This window comes from Pristiophorus japonicus, chromosome 21 (genome assembly GCF_044704955.1).
Source record: "Pristiophorus japonicus isolate sPriJap1 chromosome 21, sPriJap1.hap1, whole genome shotgun sequence".
NCBI classification, from domain to species: domain Eukaryota; kingdom Metazoa; phylum Chordata; class Chondrichthyes; family Pristiophoridae; genus Pristiophorus; species Pristiophorus japonicus.
In genome coordinates this window covers 56,652,257-56,675,199 of record NC_091997.1, presented here as the reverse complement: position 1 = coordinate 56,675,199, position 22,943 = coordinate 56,652,257, and positions in this window count along the sequence as shown.

Sequence of the window (22,943 nt, the reverse complement as noted above, 5' to 3'; positions counted from 1 at the left end):
GGCTGCTACCTGGTGACCATGGCGACGGCGGACCTGGCGGTGGTGTGACCAAGCGTGTGGTCACCCTCTACCTCCCGCTCAGTTGGCTGGACCGGACACCTCTGTGCTCGGTGAGGAATGTGCTGCTGTCGGCCGGCACAGAGAGCTCCGTTTGGCTGACAGTGGCCTTCACCACTGACCGCTTTGTGGCCATCTGCTGCCCGCGGCTAAAGGCCGATTATTGCACCCCGAGGACAGCGGGCATGGTCATCGGTGCCGTGAGCGTCCTGTTCTTCTTGAAAAACGTCCCCTGGTGCTTTGCATACGAACCCCGGGTTACTGTTGGCGGCACTCCCTGGTTCTGCCATTTGATGGCCAGATTCTTCACCTCGCTCCCCTGGACCGCCTTCTCTTGGTTCGATCGCATCCTGACCCCGTGCGTCCCCTTCATCCTCATCCTGCTCCTCAACACACTGACCGTCAGGCACATCCTCGTGGCCGCCAGGGTCTTTGGGCTCTGGGCCATGCGGACAGCCACAGGGATCCAGAGATGGAGAATCGCAAGAGGTCCATAGTCCTGCTCTTCAGCATCTCAGGCAATTTCATCCTCCTGTGGACAATGTACATAGTGGTTTTCCTGTACCAGCGAATCACCAGGACCTTGGGCTTGCTGGCCCACCACAGCCCCCTCTACATCGCACAGGAGGTGGGCAGCATGCTGGTCCTCCTCAGCTGCTGCTCCAACACCTGCATTTACGCCGCGACTCAGTGCAAGTTCAGGGAGGAGCTGAGGAACGGGCTGAGGTACCCGCTGGAACAGCTCGCCAGGCTGCTGAGAACTTGGTGGAGAATAAAACCGTGACGCAGAACTGAAATGTGTCGGTGGTTATTTCCCGCTCTCCCCTCTGTCGTCTCTCAGCTGTCTAGTCTCAGCGAGGGTTTCATTGCTGCTCACAAGGGGATGTTTTGGGGGATATAGGCGAGATATTCCTCTTGGTTTCAGCGTCAGTGCAGACAGGAGTGAGGAACTTCAGTTACGTGGAGACTGGAGAAGAGGAGATTGTTCTCCTTCGAGCAGAGAGGGCGAAGGGGAGATTGAGCAGTAAACCATCAGGGAATCAGCACAGACCTGGGATCAGGATATACCCAGGAAACCATCAGAGAATCAGATTCTCCATCCATTTCTCTGTTATTCCCTTTCCATCCCCATCCCTCCCGCTGTTTTCCTTCTCCATCTCATTCCCTCCCTCTCTCTCTTTTATTCCTTCTCCACCTCTCTCTAGGGAAGAGGCTGGCACACAGCGTGTGTAGTGGGGACAGAGGACAATGGCTTCACTTTCCCAATATTGGGCCTGACATTCCAGTCACAGGCTTCTTTCAGACGAACACCTCCGACCAGAGAATGTTTGACAAATTTACCTGGTGGTCCGGGAGGCGCCTACGGTTACAAGGCCTTCTCTATCCGCGCTTCTGAGCGCGCTCCCGTCCCCCGCGACGCTCGGACGCAAAAGGTGTAGTCACATGTGACAGCTCAACCAATCAGGTACAGGATGCTCATTAATACCAATGGGAACTCCCTATCTACAAGTTCGTATTGCGATTAATGAGGAAAAAAAACAAACGCACTAAACACAACATAAACAATAAAAAACACACCACACATATTTAATATTAATTGAAATTAAAGTTCATTAAATGTTTTAGAAGAAAAATATATATATTTTTTTAAATGTTTTAAATAGGGTTTAAAGTAAACTTACCTTATTGGACAGGGGTTTTTAAACAAAAAAGCGTTTTAAAATTTTATTTTTTTAAGTTTTTTAAATGTTTTGAAACCCTTATGGTGATAAATGTAGACTATGCGCCTGCTTCTACCAGGTGCAAGAGCTTTAAGATCATTCGCTGGGCAAGAGATGGGCAAATAGGGCAATCTTGCCCATGCGAATGTCCTTCCCCCAGAGTTGCGGAGGATCAGTCAAACCAGAACTTGACAGATCGGAAAAGCCGGTTTTTGGCATTGCGCGGCGAATACACACTCTGTGCAGACCTGGTGAAGCCGCGATTTCAGGGCCATTAGATGGAGGAACTTATTACTCATCCAGTACTGGATGTCGGACAAGCAGCATGACAAATCAAAGACAGTGGAGGGTTTTGGCGAGTTGGTGGTGTAGTACAGTGAATCAAACCCTCTTACCCACTGTGTACTGTACATGTAAGGAGCTGACACGGAGGCACACATGGTCCATACTGTACCAGACGGGAATGAATCATTGCCCTTTACTTGCTGTGTACTGTACATGTAAGGAGCTGACACGGAGACACACATGGTCCATACTGTACCAGACGGGAATGAATCATTGCCCTTTACTTGCTGTGTACTGTACATGTACAGGAGCTGACACGAAGACACACATGGGCTTTACAGTAGTATGGGAGTGAATCATTCCATTTTAGGGGATTGTTTTATTCCAGTTTTATTTTTTATTTAAAAACTAAAGAAAATTCAGTTTCACAACAGCCCAAGATGGATTTGAAATACTGCTTTCCAGATCAATAGTCCAGGTTATTGATGCAACAAGTAACATCAGCACCACCCCACCAGACCTGCCACTGGCTGACCAATAACACACAGACAATGAACCAGAATGAGGGCTCACTTTTTCCTTCTGACCTGCTGAGTGTTCCCGGCAGATTCTGTTTCTATTTCCTTCTGATTTTGTCTGGGGCCTCGGTCTTTGTATATTGCACTGTCTTGTTTCTGTCTGTGTTTGAGGACTCTGCAGTCAGTGTGTGTGTGACAAGGACAGTTACGCGGGGAGAGACACGCGCGGGAGAGAGACACATGGAGACAGACACATGGAGACAGACACATGGAGACAGACACATGGAGACAGACACATGGAGACAGACACATGGAGACAGACACATGGAGACAGACACATGGAGAGGTACAAGTGCCTTGGGATGTTTTAGTACGTTAAAGGCTGTTTAAATATAAGTTGTTGGTGAGGAAGAAGGAAGACCCTTGAGCGACGAGGAGATGGGAGAAGGAGCAGGAGGTGTGAGTGCAGTGGGCAGAAGAGCGGAGCAAGCGGAGGACACAGCCGCCGAAGGGAATGAGGAAAGGGAACAAGAGGCAGAAAATTGCAGAGCAGGAAACAGGATGGAAATGGTGGAAAACACAATAAGTATGGTGGAAAAGGACAAAGGTAGCAGATGACATCACGGGTCAAGGAGTGATTTGAGCCATAATGTGGCTTGCCCTAAAGAATCAGGTGTCCGTGGGGGGAGTGGAGGTGGGAGCTGGGTGTGGGCTAAGTGTAGGTACTCAAAAGAAAGACGGGGAGTCATACATCTCGGAGAGCAGGACAGGGCAAGACCAGGAGAGGGTGCAAGAGGCAGGAGCCTTAAAGGGCCAGCAGGGCGGGAGCGGGGAGACAAAGATGCCAAAAGGGAGCAAGATGGGTGGAGACGCGCCATTGTCCCAGAGAGAGAAGAAACGGGGAGCAAGGGTCAGCGGTGGAGATGAGGCCGAAAGGAGTGGCATTGTTGGAGAAACCGTGTTAGCAGGAGGACTCTCAGGGAGATTCTGTATCTGACGGGGAACAGGGATGGGAGATTACAGAAGAGCTCGAGAGTGAGGAGTCTGAGAAGGATGGTGACATGGAGTTGGGGGTGGGTGGGGGGCATCATGTGGAAAGGGAAAGGTTCGTGAGGGGCAGAAGGAGGGAGAAGGGACAGCTCTGTGGCCTAAATCTAATGTAAGGAAGAGGCTGAAACTGCTGAGAAATTTCAAGCAGGAGGTAAAAAGAGCCGGAGGCTGCAGGAGAAAGCAACAGCTGCCCAAAAAGTTGGGAAGGAGCATGAGAGGAGGGAAGGGCCAGAGATTAATGATGGGGGGATTATCAGACACACTTCTTTTATTAGGAACAATGATTGCATTGGTCTTGATCAATATGAACGGATTGAGGGGGAAATGAAATTGCAGCAGTTGTTGCAGTCTTTTAAAGGCACTGACCTGTTGTGTCTGCACAAACCTTTTGAGATGATGATCCTAGAAAGAATTTGGAAGGTTTGGAAGGGAGAAGTGTTTGCAAGTTGTGCAAATCATAACTGTAGAGGGGTGGCTGTTTTAGTGAGTTGGTCCATAAAAGAGAATGTTGCCTTGGTGGACAAGGACACTGAGGGGAGATTTTTACAGCTAAAGGTAAAAATGGAGGAATTGAATTGTGATCTCTCCAATATCAATGCACCGAATGACCATTGCAAACGGTGAGAGTTTTTTGGTGGTTATTTAAAGAAGTGGCAGAGGCGGTAAACCTTTGTATAGTGGGAGATTTTAATGTATTTTATCTCGGATGTATATTTCAGCCAAATTACCTTTAAAGATGATAATCCAGAGAGATGACTGTAAAAATTATGGCAAATTTAAGTTTGAGAAACTCATGGAAGAATCGGAACCCTATAAAAAGCGAGTTCTCCAGAAGAGGTTGTGTGAATGATGTTTTAAAACAGAGCCGAATAGATTTTGTGTTAATGCAGGAAGAGTTCTGAGGTGATGTATATTTATTGTTTAAAAAAAAGTAATTTTAGTGACCACTCGGCTTTGGTTCTTAAAATTAGGAACAGCAAAGTTAAGATTGATCCAGGAGTGTGGATTTTGAACAATCAGTACTTGAAAGAAATTGCTTATAAAGAAGGGATTTTAAATATGATAAAGAATGCTCAGAAAGAACCTTTATTCTTAAAAGAATAAAGAGTTTGGTGGGACAATTTTAAATAGGAGGTAAAAGTTTTTGCGCTACTGTTATATATGTGGACTTGTATTTACTCTGTACAGCCGCGAGTGGGCTCATCCCCTGGAGTCGCAAGGGATCTCATAATTTAAGGAGGCTTCACAGGTTGGAGAGGCACTCTGGAGACCCGCAATAAAAGACTAAGATCCCACTTTACTTTGAGGTCACAGTGTTCAGTCTGACTCTTTCTCCATACACAACAACTGATACAGAAAGCAGACCCAAAGATCCAGAGAACAGTGGGCACCCTTGAGAAATCTTTGGTGGGAGATGATTAGGAAACTTTCGTGGAGCGAGTCGACCAATACTTTGTGGCCAATGAGCTAGATGGGGAAGAGAGCGCTGCCAAACAAAGGGCGATCCTCCTCAACACCAGTGGGGCACCAACGTATGGCCTCATGAAGAATCTGCTCACTCCAGCAAAACCCACGGAGAAATTGTACGATGATTTATGCACACTGGTCCGGGAGCATCTGAACCCGAAGGAAAGTGTTCTGATGGCGAGGTACCAGTTCTACGCCTACAAAAGGTCTGAAGGCCAGGAAGTGGCGAGTTATGTCGCCGAGTTAAGACGCCTTGCAGGACATTGCGAATTTGAAGGACATTTGGAGCACATGCTCAGAGACTTTTTCATACTTGGCATTGGCCATGAAACCATACTTCAAAAACGTTTGACTGTAGAGATCCCAACCTTGAGCACGGCCATAGCGATAGCCCAGACGTTCATTGCCACCACTGACAATACGAAGCAAATCTCTCAGCACACAAGTGCTACTACAAGTACTGTGAACAAAGTGATGTTGTTTTCGAATCGCAATGTACAGGGCAGGTCACACATACCTGCAGCTGCACGTCCGCAGATGACTCAGAGTCCACCATCAAGGGTGATGAATGCAAGGCCATTAACACCTTGTTGGCGCTTAGGGGGTGATCATCATTTCCATTTATGCCAATTCAAAGAGTACGTTTGCAAGGGCTGTGGAACAATGGGACACCACCACCAAGTGTGCAGGCGAGCTGCAAAGCCTGTTAAACCTGCAAACCACCAGGTTGCAGAGGAGAACAGACCCACAGAGGATCACGATGAACCAGAGCCTCAGATAGAGTAGGCAGAGGTACATGGGGTGCACACATTCACACGAATTTTCCCCCGATAATGCTGAATGTTGAACTAAATGGACTCCCAGTGTCAATGGAGCTGGACACGGACGCAAGCCAGTCCATCATGGGCAAAAAGACTTTCGAAAGGTTGTGGTGCATCATGGCCTCAAGGCCAGGCTTAACTCCAGTTCATATGAAACTAAGAACTTACATGAAAGAACTGATTCCTGTAATCGGCAGTGCGAACGTAAAGGTCTCCTACGATGGAGCGGTGCACAAGCTACCACTCTGGGTGGTGCCGGGCAATGACCCCACGCTGCTCGGCAGGAGCTGGCTGGGAAAGATACGCTGGAACTGGGACGATGTCCGAGCACTATCGCCCGCTGATGACACTTTGTGTGCCCAGGTCTTAAACAAATTTCCTTCGCTGTTCGAACCAGGCATCGGGAAATTCCAAGGAGCAAAAGTGCAGATCTACCTAATTCCGGGGGCATGACCCATCCATCACAATGCGAGAGCAGTATCGTACATGATGAGAGAAAGGGTAGAGATTGAGCTAGACCAGCTGCAAAGAGAGGGCATCATTTCACCGATCGAGTTCAGCGAGTGGGCCAGTCCTATTGTCCCAGTCCTCAAGGGAGACGGTACAATCAGAATCTGTGGCGATTTCAAAGTAATATCAATCATTTCTCCCTGCAGGACGAATACCCACTACCAAAGGCCGACAACCTCTTTGCAACGCTGGCGGGAGGAAAGACGTTCACGAAGCTGGATCTGACTTCAGCCGACATGACGCAGGAACTGGAGGAATCATCGAAGGCCCTCACCTGCATCAACCCGCACAAAGGTCTTTTTGTTTATAACAGATGTCCATTTGGAATCCAATCAGCGGGTGCGATATTCCAGAGAAACATGGAAAGCTTATTGAAATCGGTCCCGCATACCGTGCTCTTCCAGGACGACATCTTGATCACAGGTCGGAATACAGTCGAGCATCTGCAGAAGCTGGAGGAGGTTCTTAGTCGGCTCAACCGCGTGGGGCTCAGGTTAAAACGCTCGAAGTGCGTTTTTCCGGCGCCTGAAGTGGAGTTCTTGGGAAGGAGGATTGCGGCGGACGGCATCAGGCCCACCAACGCGAAGACAGAGGCAATCGAGAACGCACCGAGGCCACAGAACGTGACGGAACTGCGGTCACTTCTGGGACTCTTGAACTACTTTGGTAACTTCTTTCCGGGTCTCAGCACACTGCTAGAACCACTGCATGTCTTACTATGAAAAGGGGGAGAATGGGTTTGGGGCAAAAGCCAACAAAATGCCTTTGTAAGAGCGAGAAAATTGTTATGCTTAACCAAATTACCTGTGTTGTATGATCCATGTAAGCGTTTGGTACTAGCATGTGATGCATTGTCATATGGCATCGGGTGTGTATTGCAGCAAGCTAATGATTTTGGGAAATGCAACCGGTTGCTTATGCATCCAGGAGTCTGCCTAAGGCTGAGAGAGCCTGCAGCATGATTGAAAAAGAAGTGTTAGCGTGTGTCTATGGGGGCAAGCAAATGCATCAAGAAAATGTTTGGGCTGAAATTTGAATTGGAAACTGACTATAAGCCACTTATATCCCTGTTTTCCGAGCATAAAGGGATAAATACCAATGCTTCGGCCCGCATCCAGAGATGGGCACTCACGTTGTCCGCATACAACTACGCCATCCGCCAAAGGCCAGACACAGAAAACTGTGCTGATGCACTCAGCAAGCTGCCATTGCCCACCACGAGGGTGGAAATGGCACAGCCTGCAGATCTAGCCATGGTTATGGAAGCATTTGAGAGTGACCAATCACCCGTCACTGCCCGGCAGATCAAAACCTGGACAAGCCAGGACTCCTTATTATCTCTAGTCAAAAGCTGTGTGCTTCATGGGAGCAGGTCCAGTGTCCCAGTGGAAATGCAGGAAGAGATAAAGCGGCGCAAAGATGAAATGTCTATACAGGCAGATTGCCTTCTGTGGGGCAATCGAGTAGTGGTCCCCAAGAAGGGCAGAGACACCTTCATCAATGACCTCCACAGTACCCACCCAGGCATCGTAATGATGAAAGCGATAGCCAGATTCCACGTGTGGTGGCCTGGTATTGATGCTGACTTAAGAGTCCTGCATTCACAGATGTAACAGATGCTCGCAGTTAAGCAATGCATGCAGGGAGGCGCCGCTAAGTTTATGGTTTTGGCCCTCGAAACCGTGGTCTAGGGTACACCTCAACTATGCAGGCCCGTTCTTGGGTAAAATATTTCTTGTGGTTGTAGACACGTACTCCAAGTGGATTGAATGTGAGATAATGTCTGCCGCCATTACTGAAAGCCTGTGGGCCATGTTTGTCACACATGGCTTGCCTGATGCCCTGGTGAGTGACAACCTGGTGAGCTATGTTTCACCAGTGCTGAGTTCAAAGAATTCATGACCCGTAACGGGATCAAACATGTCACATCCCACCCCGTTTAAACCAGCGTCCAATGGTCAGGCAGAGAGAGCAGTGCAAACCATCAAGCAAGGCTTGAAGAGGGTAACTGAAGGATCACTACAGAATCGCCTATCCCGAGTCCTGCTTAGCTACCGCACGAGACCACACTCACTCACTGGGATCCCATCTGCTGAACTGCTCTTGAAAAGAGCACTTAAGACAAGGCTCTCGTTAGTTCACCCTGATCTACATGAACAGGTAGAGAGCAGGCGGCTTCAACAAAGTGCATACCATGATAGCGCAAATGTGTCACGCGAAATTGAAATCAATGATCCTGTATTTGTATTGAATTATGGACAAGGTCCCAAGTTGCTTCCCGGCACTGTCGTAGCAGGGTGTTTCGAGTCAAACTTTCAAATGGACTCATTCACCGGAAACACTTGCACCAAATCAAACTCAGATTCACGGACTATCCTGAGCAACCCACCTTGGACCCTAACCTTTTTTGATCCCCCAACATAGACACCAGTGGCAACTGGCACCACGGTTGACCACGAAGAAGAACCCATCATCTACAGCAGCCCTGTAGGGCCTAACACACCAGGCAGCGCAGCGAGGGCCCAACAAATGGTTCAACAACACCAGCTTTCACACCGAGACGATCAACCAGGGCAAGAAGGGCCCCAGATCGACTCACATTGTAAATAGTTACACTATTGACTTTGGGGGGGGCAGTGTTGTTATATATGTGGACTTGTACTTACTCTGTACAGCCACCAGAGTCCCATGGGATCCCATAATCCCTTGGCAGCACAGGTATTTAAGGAGTCTTCACAGGTTGGAGAGGCACTCTGGAGACCTGCAATAAAAGACTAAGGTCACACTTTACTTTCAGCTCGCAGTGTTCAGTCTGACTCTTCCTTACACAACAGGTACATTATGGGAAAGAAAGAGCAACAGCTAACTGGCGTCGAGGAGAATATAAACAGAAGGTTTACAGATATCTGTGAAGCAGTTGACGGAGGGGATAAGGGAGCAGAGACTAAGTGGAAGGTTTTAAAGGAAGAGTGGGAATTATTGCAGGCTGAAAAATGCAAGTGGACCATTCTCCGAGCAAAGGCTAAAGATGCATTGGAGGGAGAAAGATGCACTAGGTATTTTCTGGAGCAAGACTAGTTGTGACAAAGGTTATCATTAATTGGAGAGTTGAAGTTTGGGAAAAGATCATTCATGAAAGTGGGGAGATTATGGAGGCGGCTAGTAGCTTTTATCAAGAGTTATATACAAAAAAAGACATTTCCAAATTGGCGATGGAGAATGTTAGTGCTTTTATTGAAGAGGGTTTAAAGGAGAATGAGAGAAGCATGTGTGACAAAGAAGTAGGATTAGCGGAAATAAAAGTAGCAATAAATGGAATGAAGTGGGAGAAAAGCCCAGGGTCCGATTGACTAAGTGCAGAATTTTATAAATAAGTTTTTTTTTGTATAAAGAGATTTTAAGTCCATTGGTTTTTAGAGGTTTTTAAGAAGATTAAATCTGAGGGAATCCTGGCCCCATGAGGAGAGATATCATAAGTTTAGTTTATAAAAATAAAGGGATAGAAGGGATCTGAAGAATTGGAGGCCCATCACATTATTAAATGTGGTTTATAAGATCTTGGCGAGGGTTAAGGCAAATCGTATGACGGAGGTGATGCCGCAGATAGTTTCACCCTCTCAGTCCCATGGAGTCATAGGCCGGGACATCGCTGATTCTGTGGTCTCAATCCGAGATGTGATAGAGCTCATGGAAGAGAGTGGGAGGGTAGCTTATGTGCTAAAGATGGATCAAGCGAAAGCCTTAGATAGAGTCTTTCATTGATGGTTTTTGAAGTGCTTGGTTCCGGGAAAAATTTCATTGAGTGAATAAGGATTTTTCATTCAAACATATTTAGCTGTGTTAAATTTAATGTTTTTTTTTGAATCCAAGTATTTTCCAATACAGAGATCAGTGTGTCAGGGTTGTCCCCTGTCCCCATTCTTGTACACATTGGTAACAGAACCATTAAGTTACACGATGCGAAAGGAACAAGGAATAGTCGGGATTGCGTTCCCAGTTCCAGGCAGGGGTCGATGGTACACCAATACACAGATGACACAACATTAATGTTGAGAGATGGGGAGTCAGTTAGGAAAGCTATGGGAGTAGTGGAGGAGTATTGTCAAGCTTCAGGAGCCAGAGTGAATTATAGTAAGTGTCAATGCCTGATTGCGGGAAGGAGTAGCGAGGAGTGGTTGGAGAGGCACCTTGTGGAATACGCCACTGTGGGCTGTGCAAGGAGGTGCCAAACTCGGGGCGTTTTCCGGTATCATGTGTTACTGTTGACCATTTATTCCGCACTTTGCTACCTGAGCCATCTCCCACTTACCAACCCAACAAAAGCAGCAACCTTGGCAGGTGGAGCCAAGGCAGGGACCAGTTTCTGGGATCTGAGCCCAGCGCTGTGCAATAATTCCATTGGTGCAGCAAACTCAGTGTGGAATCTGTAACCTCTCAAATAGCTGGCAATAGCAACAGCCCGTGCTCGACCCCAGCAGGAAGCTGTTGCCTGGGGTGTGAGTGTGTGTTACAGCAGAGCAAGCGAGCCCATCGATTCAATGAGCCGCAGAAGCCTTAAGCTGTGAGCCACTGGGGCACCATTTCCTCCACGTGATGGATCACCGCCCCTCAGATGGATCACCGCCCCTCAGATGGGGGCGGTCTAACAAAGAAGCAATTGCCAGTGTTACCCAGGGGTTTGGTCACTCCCGCCCTGTCGTTTAGAGGTGGAACACCCGGCGGGAATGGCTCATGGAAGCCCGATGCTCTCTCCCAAGCGTCCCACCTCACAGCACAGGCCCCTGGGGCTGCTGGCAGTGTGCTGGTGGGGAGTGTAGCAGGGTGCCTGACTCCCCCAGTCCGTGATTAGGGCCCGGTCCCCGAGGAAGGCCCTTGAAGACCCTGACCTTTGAGAGGAACGGTGCGACCCAGTGAAAATGTGGCCTTTGGAAGGTAATTGTGAATGCAATGGGTGACGAGCTCCAGTGGCGGCAGTAACTCTGTCTCCAGAGCTGCTGGGCTTGTGAGGAGGCTTGGACTCGAGCTCTAAAGTTGATCTTAACCTTCTGCGATCGAGTTACAGAGTTTCTGCGGCCACCGTTAGGGTCCTGAGGCACAGTAAGGCGTACCTCCCCGCGGCCAACACCATGCTGAGTAACTCCAGGTCGGGTGGTCAGCGGGGACCACACGTCCCACAGGACGGGAAACACAAATGAAAGAACAATTGTGTGTTTTGGGAGCTTTCAGTCAGACCCACTCCTGTAGGGCAGACACCAGACTCTGCCGATCAAGAGCATGACCAGGCGACAGAAAAAGACATGAACCATCGAGCGAGCGCCCAATCGGGTTCCCCTGGACAGTGAACGTCGCCCCCAATTCACAGCAACCCGGGGCCGGGGAATTGGGGAAGTCCAAAAGGACATTGAAGAGAAGCACCTTTACAAAGACAGTCCAAGACACAATGCTTTCCGGAAATTGTCTGATATTGCAATACCAGAGCCCGAGTTTGTGGCAAAGGAAACCAGGTCCGATACCACACGTGTGAGAGTGTGTAATTGTTTGGTTGTCTGTTACTATTACTGACGTGTGTTTGTTATAATACTGCGTATATATTGTAATAAAGCTCCAAAAAGATGGGAAGATTAAAGGGAGTGTAACTTTATTCTCACGATAATGACTCGGTTTCGCCTCTACTTTGGTGGTGGTTTCCATGCTGGGTGAGACCTGTGTGGCCGCCAGTATTCACAAATTCAAGATCAAGATGTACCCGGCCCTGCCCAACACCCGCGTACCCGCAGTCCTCCCTCGGCCCGCGATGATTCACAGGACCAGACCCCCATAGACCAGTCAGGTAAAGACCCAAAATAGGTGCTCGTTTAATGGGGCCTGTCCCCCGGGTGTACGCAAATAGCGGAGCATAAAAGGGCGAGGTTCTGGAGAAGTGGGATAAAGGGCTGGGAGAGGGAGAGTGTTCTAGGACCAGTGTGTGTGAGAGGAGGCCGAGTGGGTCTGGCAGTGGGACACACAGAGGCGGCAGGGCTGCCAAGTTAGGGCGAGGGGTTTGGTTTTATTACACAGGCACCTTAAACAAATCACTTATTTAGTTTCTGGAGGAAATGTTTTGAGTACAGGTGCAACGTCCGGAATCCGGACACCTGCCAAACCGCTTACCGACGACAGAAAATTCCAAATCCAAAAACTCACAATACAATCACAAGAATGAAAAAACAATAACTCCAACCTAGCTCTTCTTCCAGGTCTTCCCACTCACAGGCACTGCTGCTCCTGGGTCCACAACGCAGGTCATCCCCCGCCCAGGGCGTCTTTCCTCGGCCACAACACAAGCAGCGTCAAAACTGCAAAGTACGCGACCGTCCGCGCAATACCCCGACCAAACGCTGCAAACTACCAAAACCGCACACACACACTGCAGCCGCCCCTGCCTGCCCTGCAAATCGGGCGGTCCAGGGTGTCCTTGGAGATGGAGCACGCGGTGTCCACCGGTACGCTCGCGGCCTTCCGCGAGAGGTGGGCACCGGAGGGACTGGAGTGCATCATCACGCCCGGCAATCAAATTTTAATTTGATTTTACGTTTTTTAAGTTTAATTTGTTTTAATTGCCGGTGCTTTTAGTGCCCCCCTTCCCTTTTATAGGGGGCACTGGAAAAATTTGATTTTAGCGCCCCAAAAAAAACCCAAAAACCCCCAAAAAAAAAGGGGCCTTGAAAATGTCTGCCGTGTCACCCAGGTCGGGTGGCATGGTTTTAATGTTTTATGTTTTTGCAGGTTAACTCAAAAAAGAAAAAAAAATCGGGAGCTGCGATCAGATCGCCACGCCCCATGACCCCGAGCAGACCTGACCCGACCCCTCCCAACCTGACCTCACCCGCGTATGATTGACCTGAGCCCTGCATTTTGCGATTTTAACTTTTAATGACTTTAATTAAAAATATCTGCACTTACACATGAAGTTTTAAAGGCAGCATTTTGTAAATATTTTAGTGGCATTAAATATTCCAGGGCGACCGACCCCACTTGACCCACCTACATCACATGATCAGACCCCACCCACCCGACTCAATCGCTGGGGTGTTGTTCCCCAGTTAAAGGTCTGCACCGGTACAGATTATGAATTTCTGTTGTTTGTCATTGCAAATATGTCAAAAAGACCAACAGGTAACCCAATGGGTGATACAGGTATAGGCACAGGTACAGGTAAAGCAAAGAGGAAGCATGGTTCATTGTCAATTGCCAAGAAAGTGGAGTTACTCCAGAGATTAGGGAGAGGTGCTTCAGTGAGAAGATTGAGTGAGGATTATGGTGTAGGACTCTCCACCATCAGCTGTGTGGAAGGAGGGAGAGCCATTTTCCAACATCTACAGGTGGGTGTTTTGGTGCACTCTCCCAAAAGACTTTAATTTGTAGGTGGGGGGGGGGGGGAAGGAAAGAAGATTCAGAAGGCTGGAACATTGTGGGGAGTGTGTGTGTAAGTGTGTGGGGTTGTTATTAATAGCTAGGCCCCACACACCACTAAAACACCCCTCCCCCATTTCCTGGCCCAGGACAGCTGGAGTTGCCTGGGTGAAGTCTTTTTCCAATTAATTAACATCTTTAAGACCTGGTGGAGGACTGGTGATTCCAACTATCCTGGGTGAAGACATCTTCTCCCCGCCAGAAGACCACCGTTATAGGACTTTGCTTTTCCATCGGAGAGTGCGGCCCACCCAACACTGTGAAGGGCGACCCTGTCCTCACAGCCACCCTTCTTCCCACACCCCCTCTTCTTCCCACTGTCTCTCCCTCTTTCTCTCAGAGGCCTCTTTTAATTTAAAATTAAATTACTGGGCAGAGGGAAAGTGTCCTTCCCCATTGTTAAACAGGGGAGAGGTGTGCCTTAATTAAGAGCTCTCTCTGCTCAATTAAAGAGGCCATTTAGACCCTTCGGCCTGTGATTTGGGGTGAGTGTAGTTCTTAAAGGGACCCTGATATGGTGAGTCCGCCTTCGCCAGTGGCGGGGCCAGCGCGGACTTATGAACACGCGGCAGCAAAGGCCACGGCGGCTCCTGCTGCCCCGCCACCGTTTAGGTAAATCACCAAAAAACATGGGGTCAAGAGCTACACCCACACCAATATGACCATTGAGGAGTGTGTGAGGGCAATAGCTGGGGTAGTCGGCGCCTCAACCAGGTCGCCGCCTCAAATGTCCGGGAAGGCTGTGTTCTTCCTGGGGTCGGAGCGGGCGTTGTCCCTGGCCCTTAGTACAGGGCTCACGGTGGGCAGAGCCTTCCTGCCGGTGGATCGTCTCGAGGCCACCGCGCAGTGGGTCGTCATCGTCAACGTCCCGCCCTTTGTTCCCGGTGAGTTCCTCCTCCCCCTCCGACGTCAACTGTGGGAGGTAAGGTCGGGGATAACGCCGATCCCGCTCGGCCTCAGGGAGACCAGCCTCCGTCATGTGTTCTCCTTCCACCGCCAGCTTTTCATCCAGCTGGTGCAGGAGGAGGTAACGGAAGGGTCTTCAACGTGGTCCATGAGGGGATAGCCTTACCGCGACTTCTGGACATCGGACGGCGTGCGGTGCCACGCCTGAAGGAGATGGAGCATTTCCACAAGAACTGCCCCGCCTCCAAGGCCGCTAAAACTCCCAAAGCGGCCGAGGCTGGTGCCGCTGCCACTCCTCCCCCCCGTTACCGTCCGCGTGCCGGGAGACATTGTCGGGGGCCGATGTCATCTCGGAATCTGACCTCCCACCCGCCACCCAGAATCTGACCCAACGCCCGCCGGCCAGAATCTGACCTCCCACCCACCGCCCAGAATCTGACCCACCGCCCACCCAGAATCTGACCCAACGCCCGCCGGCCAGAATCTGACCGCCCGCCCAGAATCTGACCCACCGCCCGCCCAGAATCTGACCCACCGCCCGTCCAGAATCTGACCCACCGCCCGCCCAGAATCTGACCCACCGCCGGCCAGAATCTGATCCACGCCCGCCCAGAACCTGACCCACCGCCCGCCTGCCTAGAACCTGACCCACCGCCCGCCCGCCCAGAATCTGACCCACCGCTCGCCCAGAACCTGACCCACTGCCCGCCCAGAATCTGACCCACCACCCACCACCCAGAATCTGACCCACCGCCCGCCCAGAATCTGACCCACCACCCACCACCCAGAATCTGACCCACCGCCCACCACCCAGAACCTGACCCACTGCCCGCCCAGAACCTGACCCACTGCCCGCCCGCCACTCAGAATCTGACCCACCGCCCACCACCCAGAATCTGTGTGTAATGCCCATTTTTTCCACTGGGCATTTTTTTCCCCAGTTTTCCACCAAACGTCTACCCAAAATACCATCAGGATCGTCATGGTCCTTTCGATGGTACATGGGCGGAACTTAGGTTTGACCAAACTTGGGCCCCTTGTCTCTCAAATCTCATTGTATTTTTTGAAGAAGTTACAAAGTTGGGGGATGAGGGAAGCCCAGTAAACATTGTCTACTTAGATTTCCAAAAAGCTTTTGACAAGGTACCGCACAAGAGGCTTCTCTATAAGATTGGAGCCTCTGGTATTAGTGGAGATATAGTGAGCTGGATACAAAACTGGCTGGCAGGACGCAGGCAAGGAGCAGTTATAGATGGATTTGGATCTGTTTGGAGACCGGTCACCAGTGGTGTCCCACAGGGATCAATGTTGGGACTGTTGCTTTTTACTAATTTTATTAATGATCTGGATTCAGGGGTTGGGGCACAATTTGCAAATTTTCTGATGATACCACGATCTGTGCGAGTGCTAGAACTGTAGAAGAGGCTTGTCTGATTCAGGCAGATCTTAATGTGTTGGGAGATTGGGACAGGGAAAATGGTGTATAAATTAGATAAGTGCAGTGTTATGCATGTGGGCAGGGCAAATGCTCAATATTCATCCACCCTCCAGGGAAAGGCATTAAAGATGGTGGAGATAGAGATTTGGGCATTCTGGTGCATACAGCCTTAAAGGTACACGACCAATGCCGTGCAATGATAGCTGGAGCAAATAGGGTGTTGGGGTGTATCCATGGGACAATTGGGTCTAAGACGAGGCGTACTGTTTTGTCCTTGTACAAGACCTTAGTCAGGCCGCACTGGGAATACTGTGCCCAGTTTCGGTCTCCTCACATGGTGGGTGATATTGAGGCTCTGGAAAGGGTGCAGAAAAGGGCCACTAGACTTATTCCAAGTCTAAAGCATCTTAGTTATCAAGATAGGTTAGAAGAGTTGGGACTCTTTACCTTAGAGCAGCGTAGACTTAGGGGGAATATGATTGAGGTTTATAAGATATTGAAGGGAGTAGACGGTGTTCCAGCTGACCGTTTATTTCAATTAAATAGGTTAGGCAGGACCAAGGTCACAAATTTAAGTTGTACAGGGCTAGATCGAGGTTCGATGTCAGGAGGTGGGTCTTTTCCCAGGGAACAGTAGACCTCTGGAACAAGCTGCCGTTCCATGTGGTGGACGCAGACTCACTGAATTCCCTCAAGCAAAAGCTGGATTTGTTTCTGGCTGCGGCGGAGATCATCTCTTACAGAAGGTGGGTACTGCAGGGAATTTAATGACCAGAGTGATCTCCTGGACTAGTTTTGATCGCCGAGATGGGTCGGAGAGGAATTTCCCAGATTTTTTTCCCCAAATTGGCCTGGGTTTTTTTACCTGTATTTTTGCCTCTCAGGGGTTCACATGATTTCAGGTGGGGAGGAGTGTATCTGTTGTGATACACGGGGTATCGCAATTGTGTGGGGGCAGTCTTGATGTACCAGGTGGTCTTTTCCTGTCCGTCATGGTTCGTATGTTCATATACCCAGGTCCCTCCGAACACATCCAATCAGAGTTGGTGACCCTAACCATGACAGTTCAAGTGGGCACAGAGACCATGTGACATTGATGCTGTCAGCTATCGTCATTGGTCAAGTGAGCAGGCAGCACCACCCGCGACATTCATTGGTTGCCTCGCTGTAGGAGGGCGGTATATCGGGTATCTGTCACCTCTTAAAGGCAGCCAGCACCTTAAAGGGGATGTGCACTCTGGCTGCAGACAGAAGTGAATGTTTGTACAGATAGAAATGGCTGCTGGGCCTGTAGATTGGGCTCCCAGGTTCTCTGAAGCTGCTTTGGAGCCCCTGGTCCAGGCAGTGGATGGAGGAGGAATATCCCACCCCACCAGGGGGCAGAAAGCCACCACTGCGAAGATATTGCTGAGGAAGTCAATGCCAGGAGCTTCGCTCCCAGGACATGGCTGCAATGTTCAATGATCAGCAGAGTTGGCACACCCTGCTCTCGTACACAAGCACAATACTGCGGATGCTGCAATCTGGAATAAAAACAGAAAACGTTGGAAATGGTTGTGTATGCATACATAACTGACAACCTGAGCCAGGAGAAACATAACTTAAACTGTGTGCTTTATACAATTCCAACCCACGGACTCGCCGGCGACTGTATCGAACTCTCGCATAATGGGCGCATGTTGTTTCCGGTGGCAGGCGCACGCCCAACTTGCCCGTGGGCTCAGGAGGCGGTGGTGCGAGGAGGCGGAGCACGACCAGCAGTTGACCGGGCGGTTTCACTGGCTCCGTACGGACTGTCGGACCCGGGAGGAGAAGGGGGTGGGGGTGAAAGAATCTGTCTATGAGCGTCTAGGCCAACGGGATCCTACTCCATTTTCCACTGCTCTGCCCACCTGACCAGTAGATTGCTATCCTCCTGCAGTCCATGATTTTCCTTTTCATTATCAAACACACAGTCAATTTTAGTGTCGTCTGCAAACTCCTTAATCATACTCCCAATATTCAAATCTAAATTGTTGATATATACCATAAAAAGCAAGGGACCCAATACTGAGTCCTGCGGAACCCCACTGGAAACATCCTTCCAGACACACAAACATCCATCAATCATTACCCTTTGCTTCCTTCCTCCAAGCCAATTTTGAATCCAACTTGCCATTTTGCCCTGTATCCCATGGGCTTTAACCTTCATGACCAATCTACCATATGGGATCTTATCAAAAGCCTTGCTAAAGTCCAAATATACTACCCGTACGCACTACCCTCCGACCCTATTGGTTACCTCCTCAAAAAATTCAATCAGGTTAGTCAAACATGATCTTCCCTTAACAAATCCGTGCTGACTATCCCTAATTAATCCTTGCCTTTCCAAATGCAGATTTAGGGGTTTCTGCGGCCGCAACCGAGACTCCAGGATGGTGTGTTGCCTCCCTGGTGCAAAGGTCAACGATGTCTCGGAGCGGGTGCAGGACATTCTGAAAAGGGAGGGTGAACAGCCAGTTGTCGTGGTGCATATAGGTACCAACGATATAGGTAAAAAATGGGATGAGGTCCAACGAGACAAATTTAGGGAGCTAGGAGCTAAATTTAAAAAGTAGGACCTCAAAAGTAGCAATCTCAGGATTGCTACCAGTGCCACGTGCTAGTCAGAGTAGGAATCGCAGGATAGCTCAGATGAATACGTGGCTTGAGGAGTGGTGCACAAGGGAGGGATTCAAATTCCTGGGACATTGGAACCGGTTCTGGGGGAGGTGGAACCAGTACAAACCGGACAATCTGCATCTGGGCAGGACCGGAACCAATGTCCTAGGGGGAGTGTTTGCTAATGCTGTAGGGGAGGCGATAAACTAACATGGCAGGGGAATGGGAACCTATGCAGGGAGACGGAGGAAAATAAAATGGAGGCAGGAGCAAAAGATAGAAAGGAGAATAGTAAAAGTGGAGGGCAGAGAAACCCAAGGCAAAAAACAAAAAGGGCCACATTACAGCAAAATTCGAAAGGGGCAAAGTGTGTTAAAAAGACAAGCCTGAAGGCGCTGTGCCTCAATACGAGGAGTATTCGGAATAAGGTGGACGAATTAACTGTGCAGATAGCAGTTAATGGATATGATGTAATTGGCATCACAGAGACATGGCTCCAGAGAGGAAAATGCAGACAGGAAAAGGAGGCGGGATGGCGTTGCTGGTTAAAGAGGAAATGAATGCAATAGTAAGGAGGGACATTAGCCTGGATGATGTGGAATCGGCATGGATGGAGCTGCGGAATACCAAAGGGCAGAAAACGTGGTAGTTGTGTACAGACCACCAAACAGTCGTAGTGAGGTTGGGGACAGTATCAAACAAGAAATAAGGGATGTGTGCAATAAAGGTACAGCAGTTATCATGGGCGACTTTATATCGATTGGGCTAACCAAACTGGTAGCAATGCGGTGGAAGAGGATTCCAAGAGTGTATTAGGGATGGTTTTCTAGATCAATATGTCGAGGAACCAACTAGAGAGTTGGCCATCCTAGACTGGGTGATGTGTAACGAGAAGGGACTAATTAGCAATCTTGTTGCTAATCTGGGGAAATCCAGAACCAGGGGTCACAGTCTAAGGATAAGTGGTAAGCCATTTAGGACCGAGATGAGGAGAAGCTTCTTCACCCAGAGAGTGGTAAACCTGTGGAATTCTCTACCACAGGAAGTTGTTGAGGCCAATTCACTAAATATATTCAAAAAGGAGTTAGATGTAGTCCTTACTACTAGGGGGATCAAGGGGTATGGCAAGAAAGCAGGAATGGGGTACTGATGTTTCATGTTCAGCCATGAACTCATTGAATGGCGGTGCAGGCTCGAAGGGCCAAATGGCCTACTCCTCCACCTATTTTCTATGTTGTGCGAGGCCCCTTGGGGAAGAGTGACCATAATATGGTAGAATTCTTTATTAAGATGGAGAGTGACACAGTTAATTCAGAAACTAGGGTCCTGAACTTAAGGAAAGGTAACTTCGATGGTATGAGGCGTGAATTAGCTAGAATAGAGTGGCAAAGGACACTTAAAGGGCTGACGGTGGATAAGCAATGGCAAACATTTAAAGATCACATGGATGAACTTCAGCAATTGTACATCCCTGTCTGGAGTAAAAATAAAACGGGGAAGGTGGCTCAACCATGGCTAACAAGGGAAATTAAGGATAGTGTTAAAACCAAGGAAGAGGCATATAAATTGGCTAAAAAATGCAACAAACCTGAGGACTGGGAGAAATTTAGAATTCAACAGAGGAGGACTAAGGGTTTAATTAAGAGGGGGAAAATAGAGTACGAGAGGTCACTTGCAGGGAACATAAAAACTGACTGCAAAAGCTTCTACAAATATGTGAAGAGAAAAAGATTAGTGAAGACAAACGTAGGTCCCTTGCAGTTGGATTCAGGGGAATTTATAATGGGGAACAAAGAAATGGCAGATAGTTGAACAAATACTTTGGTTCTGTCTTCACGAAGGAAGACACAAATAACCTTCCAAATGTATTAGGGGTCAATGGGTCTAGTGAGAAGGAGGAACTGAAGGATATCATTATTCGGCGGGAAATTGTGTTCAGGAAATCGATGGAATTGAAGGCCGATAAATCCCCGGGACCTGATAGTCTGCATCCCAGAGTACTTAAGGAAGTGGCCCTAGAAATAGTGGATGCATTGGTGGTCATTTTCCAACAGTCTTATCGACTCTGGATCAGTTCCTATGGACTGGAGGGTAGCTAATGTAACACCACTTTTTAAAAAAGGAGGGAGAGAGAAAACGGGTAATTATAGACCGGTTAACGTGACATCAGTAGTGGAGAAAATGTTGGAATCAATCATTAAGGACGAGATAGCAGCGCATTTGGAAAGCAGTAACAGGACCGGTCCAAGTCAGCATGGATTTATGAAAGGGAAATCATGCTTGACGAATCTTCTGGGATTTTTTGAGGATGTAACTAGCAGAGTGGACAAGGGAGAACCAGTGGATGTGGTGTATTTGGACTTTTGACAAGGTCCCGCACAAGAGATTGGTGTGCAAAATCAAAGCGCGTGGTATTGGGGGTAATGTACTGACGTGGATAGAGAACTGGTTGGCAGACAGGAAGCAGAGAGTCGGGATAAATGGGTCATTTTCAGAATGGCAGGCAGTGACTAGTGGAGTGCCGCAGGGCTCAGTGCTGGGACCCCAGCTCTTTACAATATACATTAACGATTTAGATGAAGGAATTGAGTAATATCTCCAAGTTTGCAGGTGACACTAAACTGGGTGGCGGTGTGAGCTGTGAGGAGGACACCAAGAGGCTGCAGGGTGACTTGGACAGGTTAGGTGAGTGGGCAAATGCATGGCAGATGCAGTATAATGTTGATAAATGCGAGGTTATTCATTTTGGGGGCAAAAACACGAAGGCAGAATATTTTCTGAATGGCAGCAGATTAAGAAAAGGGGAGGTGCAACGAGACCTGGGTGTCATGGTTCATCAGTCATTGAAAGTTGGCATGCAGGTACAGCAGGCGGTGAAGAAGGCAAATGTTGGCCTTCATAGCTAGGGGATTTGAGTATAGGAGCAGGGACGTCTTACTGCAGTTGTACAGGGTCTTGGTGGGGCCTCACCTGGAATATTGTGTTCAGTTTTGGTCTCCTAATCTGGGGAAGGACGTTCTTGCTATTGGGGGAGTGCAGCGAAGGTTCACCAAACTGATTCCAGGGATGGCTGGACTGTCGTATGAGGAGAGACTGGATCGACTGGACCTGTATTCACTGGAGTTTAGAACGATGAGAGGGGATCTCAGAAACGTATAAGATTCTGACGGGACTGGACAGGTTAGATGCAGGAAGAATGTTCCCGATGTTGGGGAAGTCCAGAACCAGGGGACATAGTCTTAGGTTAAGGGGTAGGCCATTTAGGACTGAGATGAGGAGAAACTTCTTCACTCAGAGAGTTGTTAGCTTGTGGAATTCCCTGCCGCCAGTTTATTGGATATATTCAAGAGGGAGTTAGATATGGCCCTTACGGCTAAAGGGATCAAGGGGTATGGAGAGAAAGCAGGAAAGGGGTACTGAGGGAATAATCAGCCATGATCTTATTGAATGGCGGTGCAGGCTCGAAGGGCCGAATGGCCTACTCCTGCACCTATTTTCTCTGTTTCTATGTTTATCCTGTCTTTCAGGATTTTTCCAATAATTTTCCCACCACTGAGGTTAGGCTGACAGGCCTCTAATTACTCGGCCTATCCTTTTTTCCCTTCTTAAACAAGGGTATTACATTAGCATTCCTCCAATTCTCTGGCACCATGCCCAAATCCAAAGAGGACTGGAAAATGATGGTTAAGGCTTCTGCTATTTCTTCTTTTACTTCGCTCAACAGTCTGGAATGCATTTCATCCGGGCCTGGCGACTTACCTACTTTCAATGCTGCTAAAGCCCTTAATACCTCCTCTCTCACTATATTTATTTCATCACGAATATCACACTCCTCCTCGATAGCAGTATCTGCATTATCCCTTTCCCTTGTGAAAACAGATGCAAAGTATTTGTTAAGAACTCTACCAACAACTTTCACCTCCACACAAAGATTACCCTCGTGGTCTCTAATAGGCCCTACCCATTCTTTAATTACCCTCTTACTCTTAATATATTTATAGAACATCTTAGGGTTTTCCTTAATTTTACTGGGCAAGAATTTCTCGTGCTCTCTCTTAGCATTCCTAATATCCTTTTT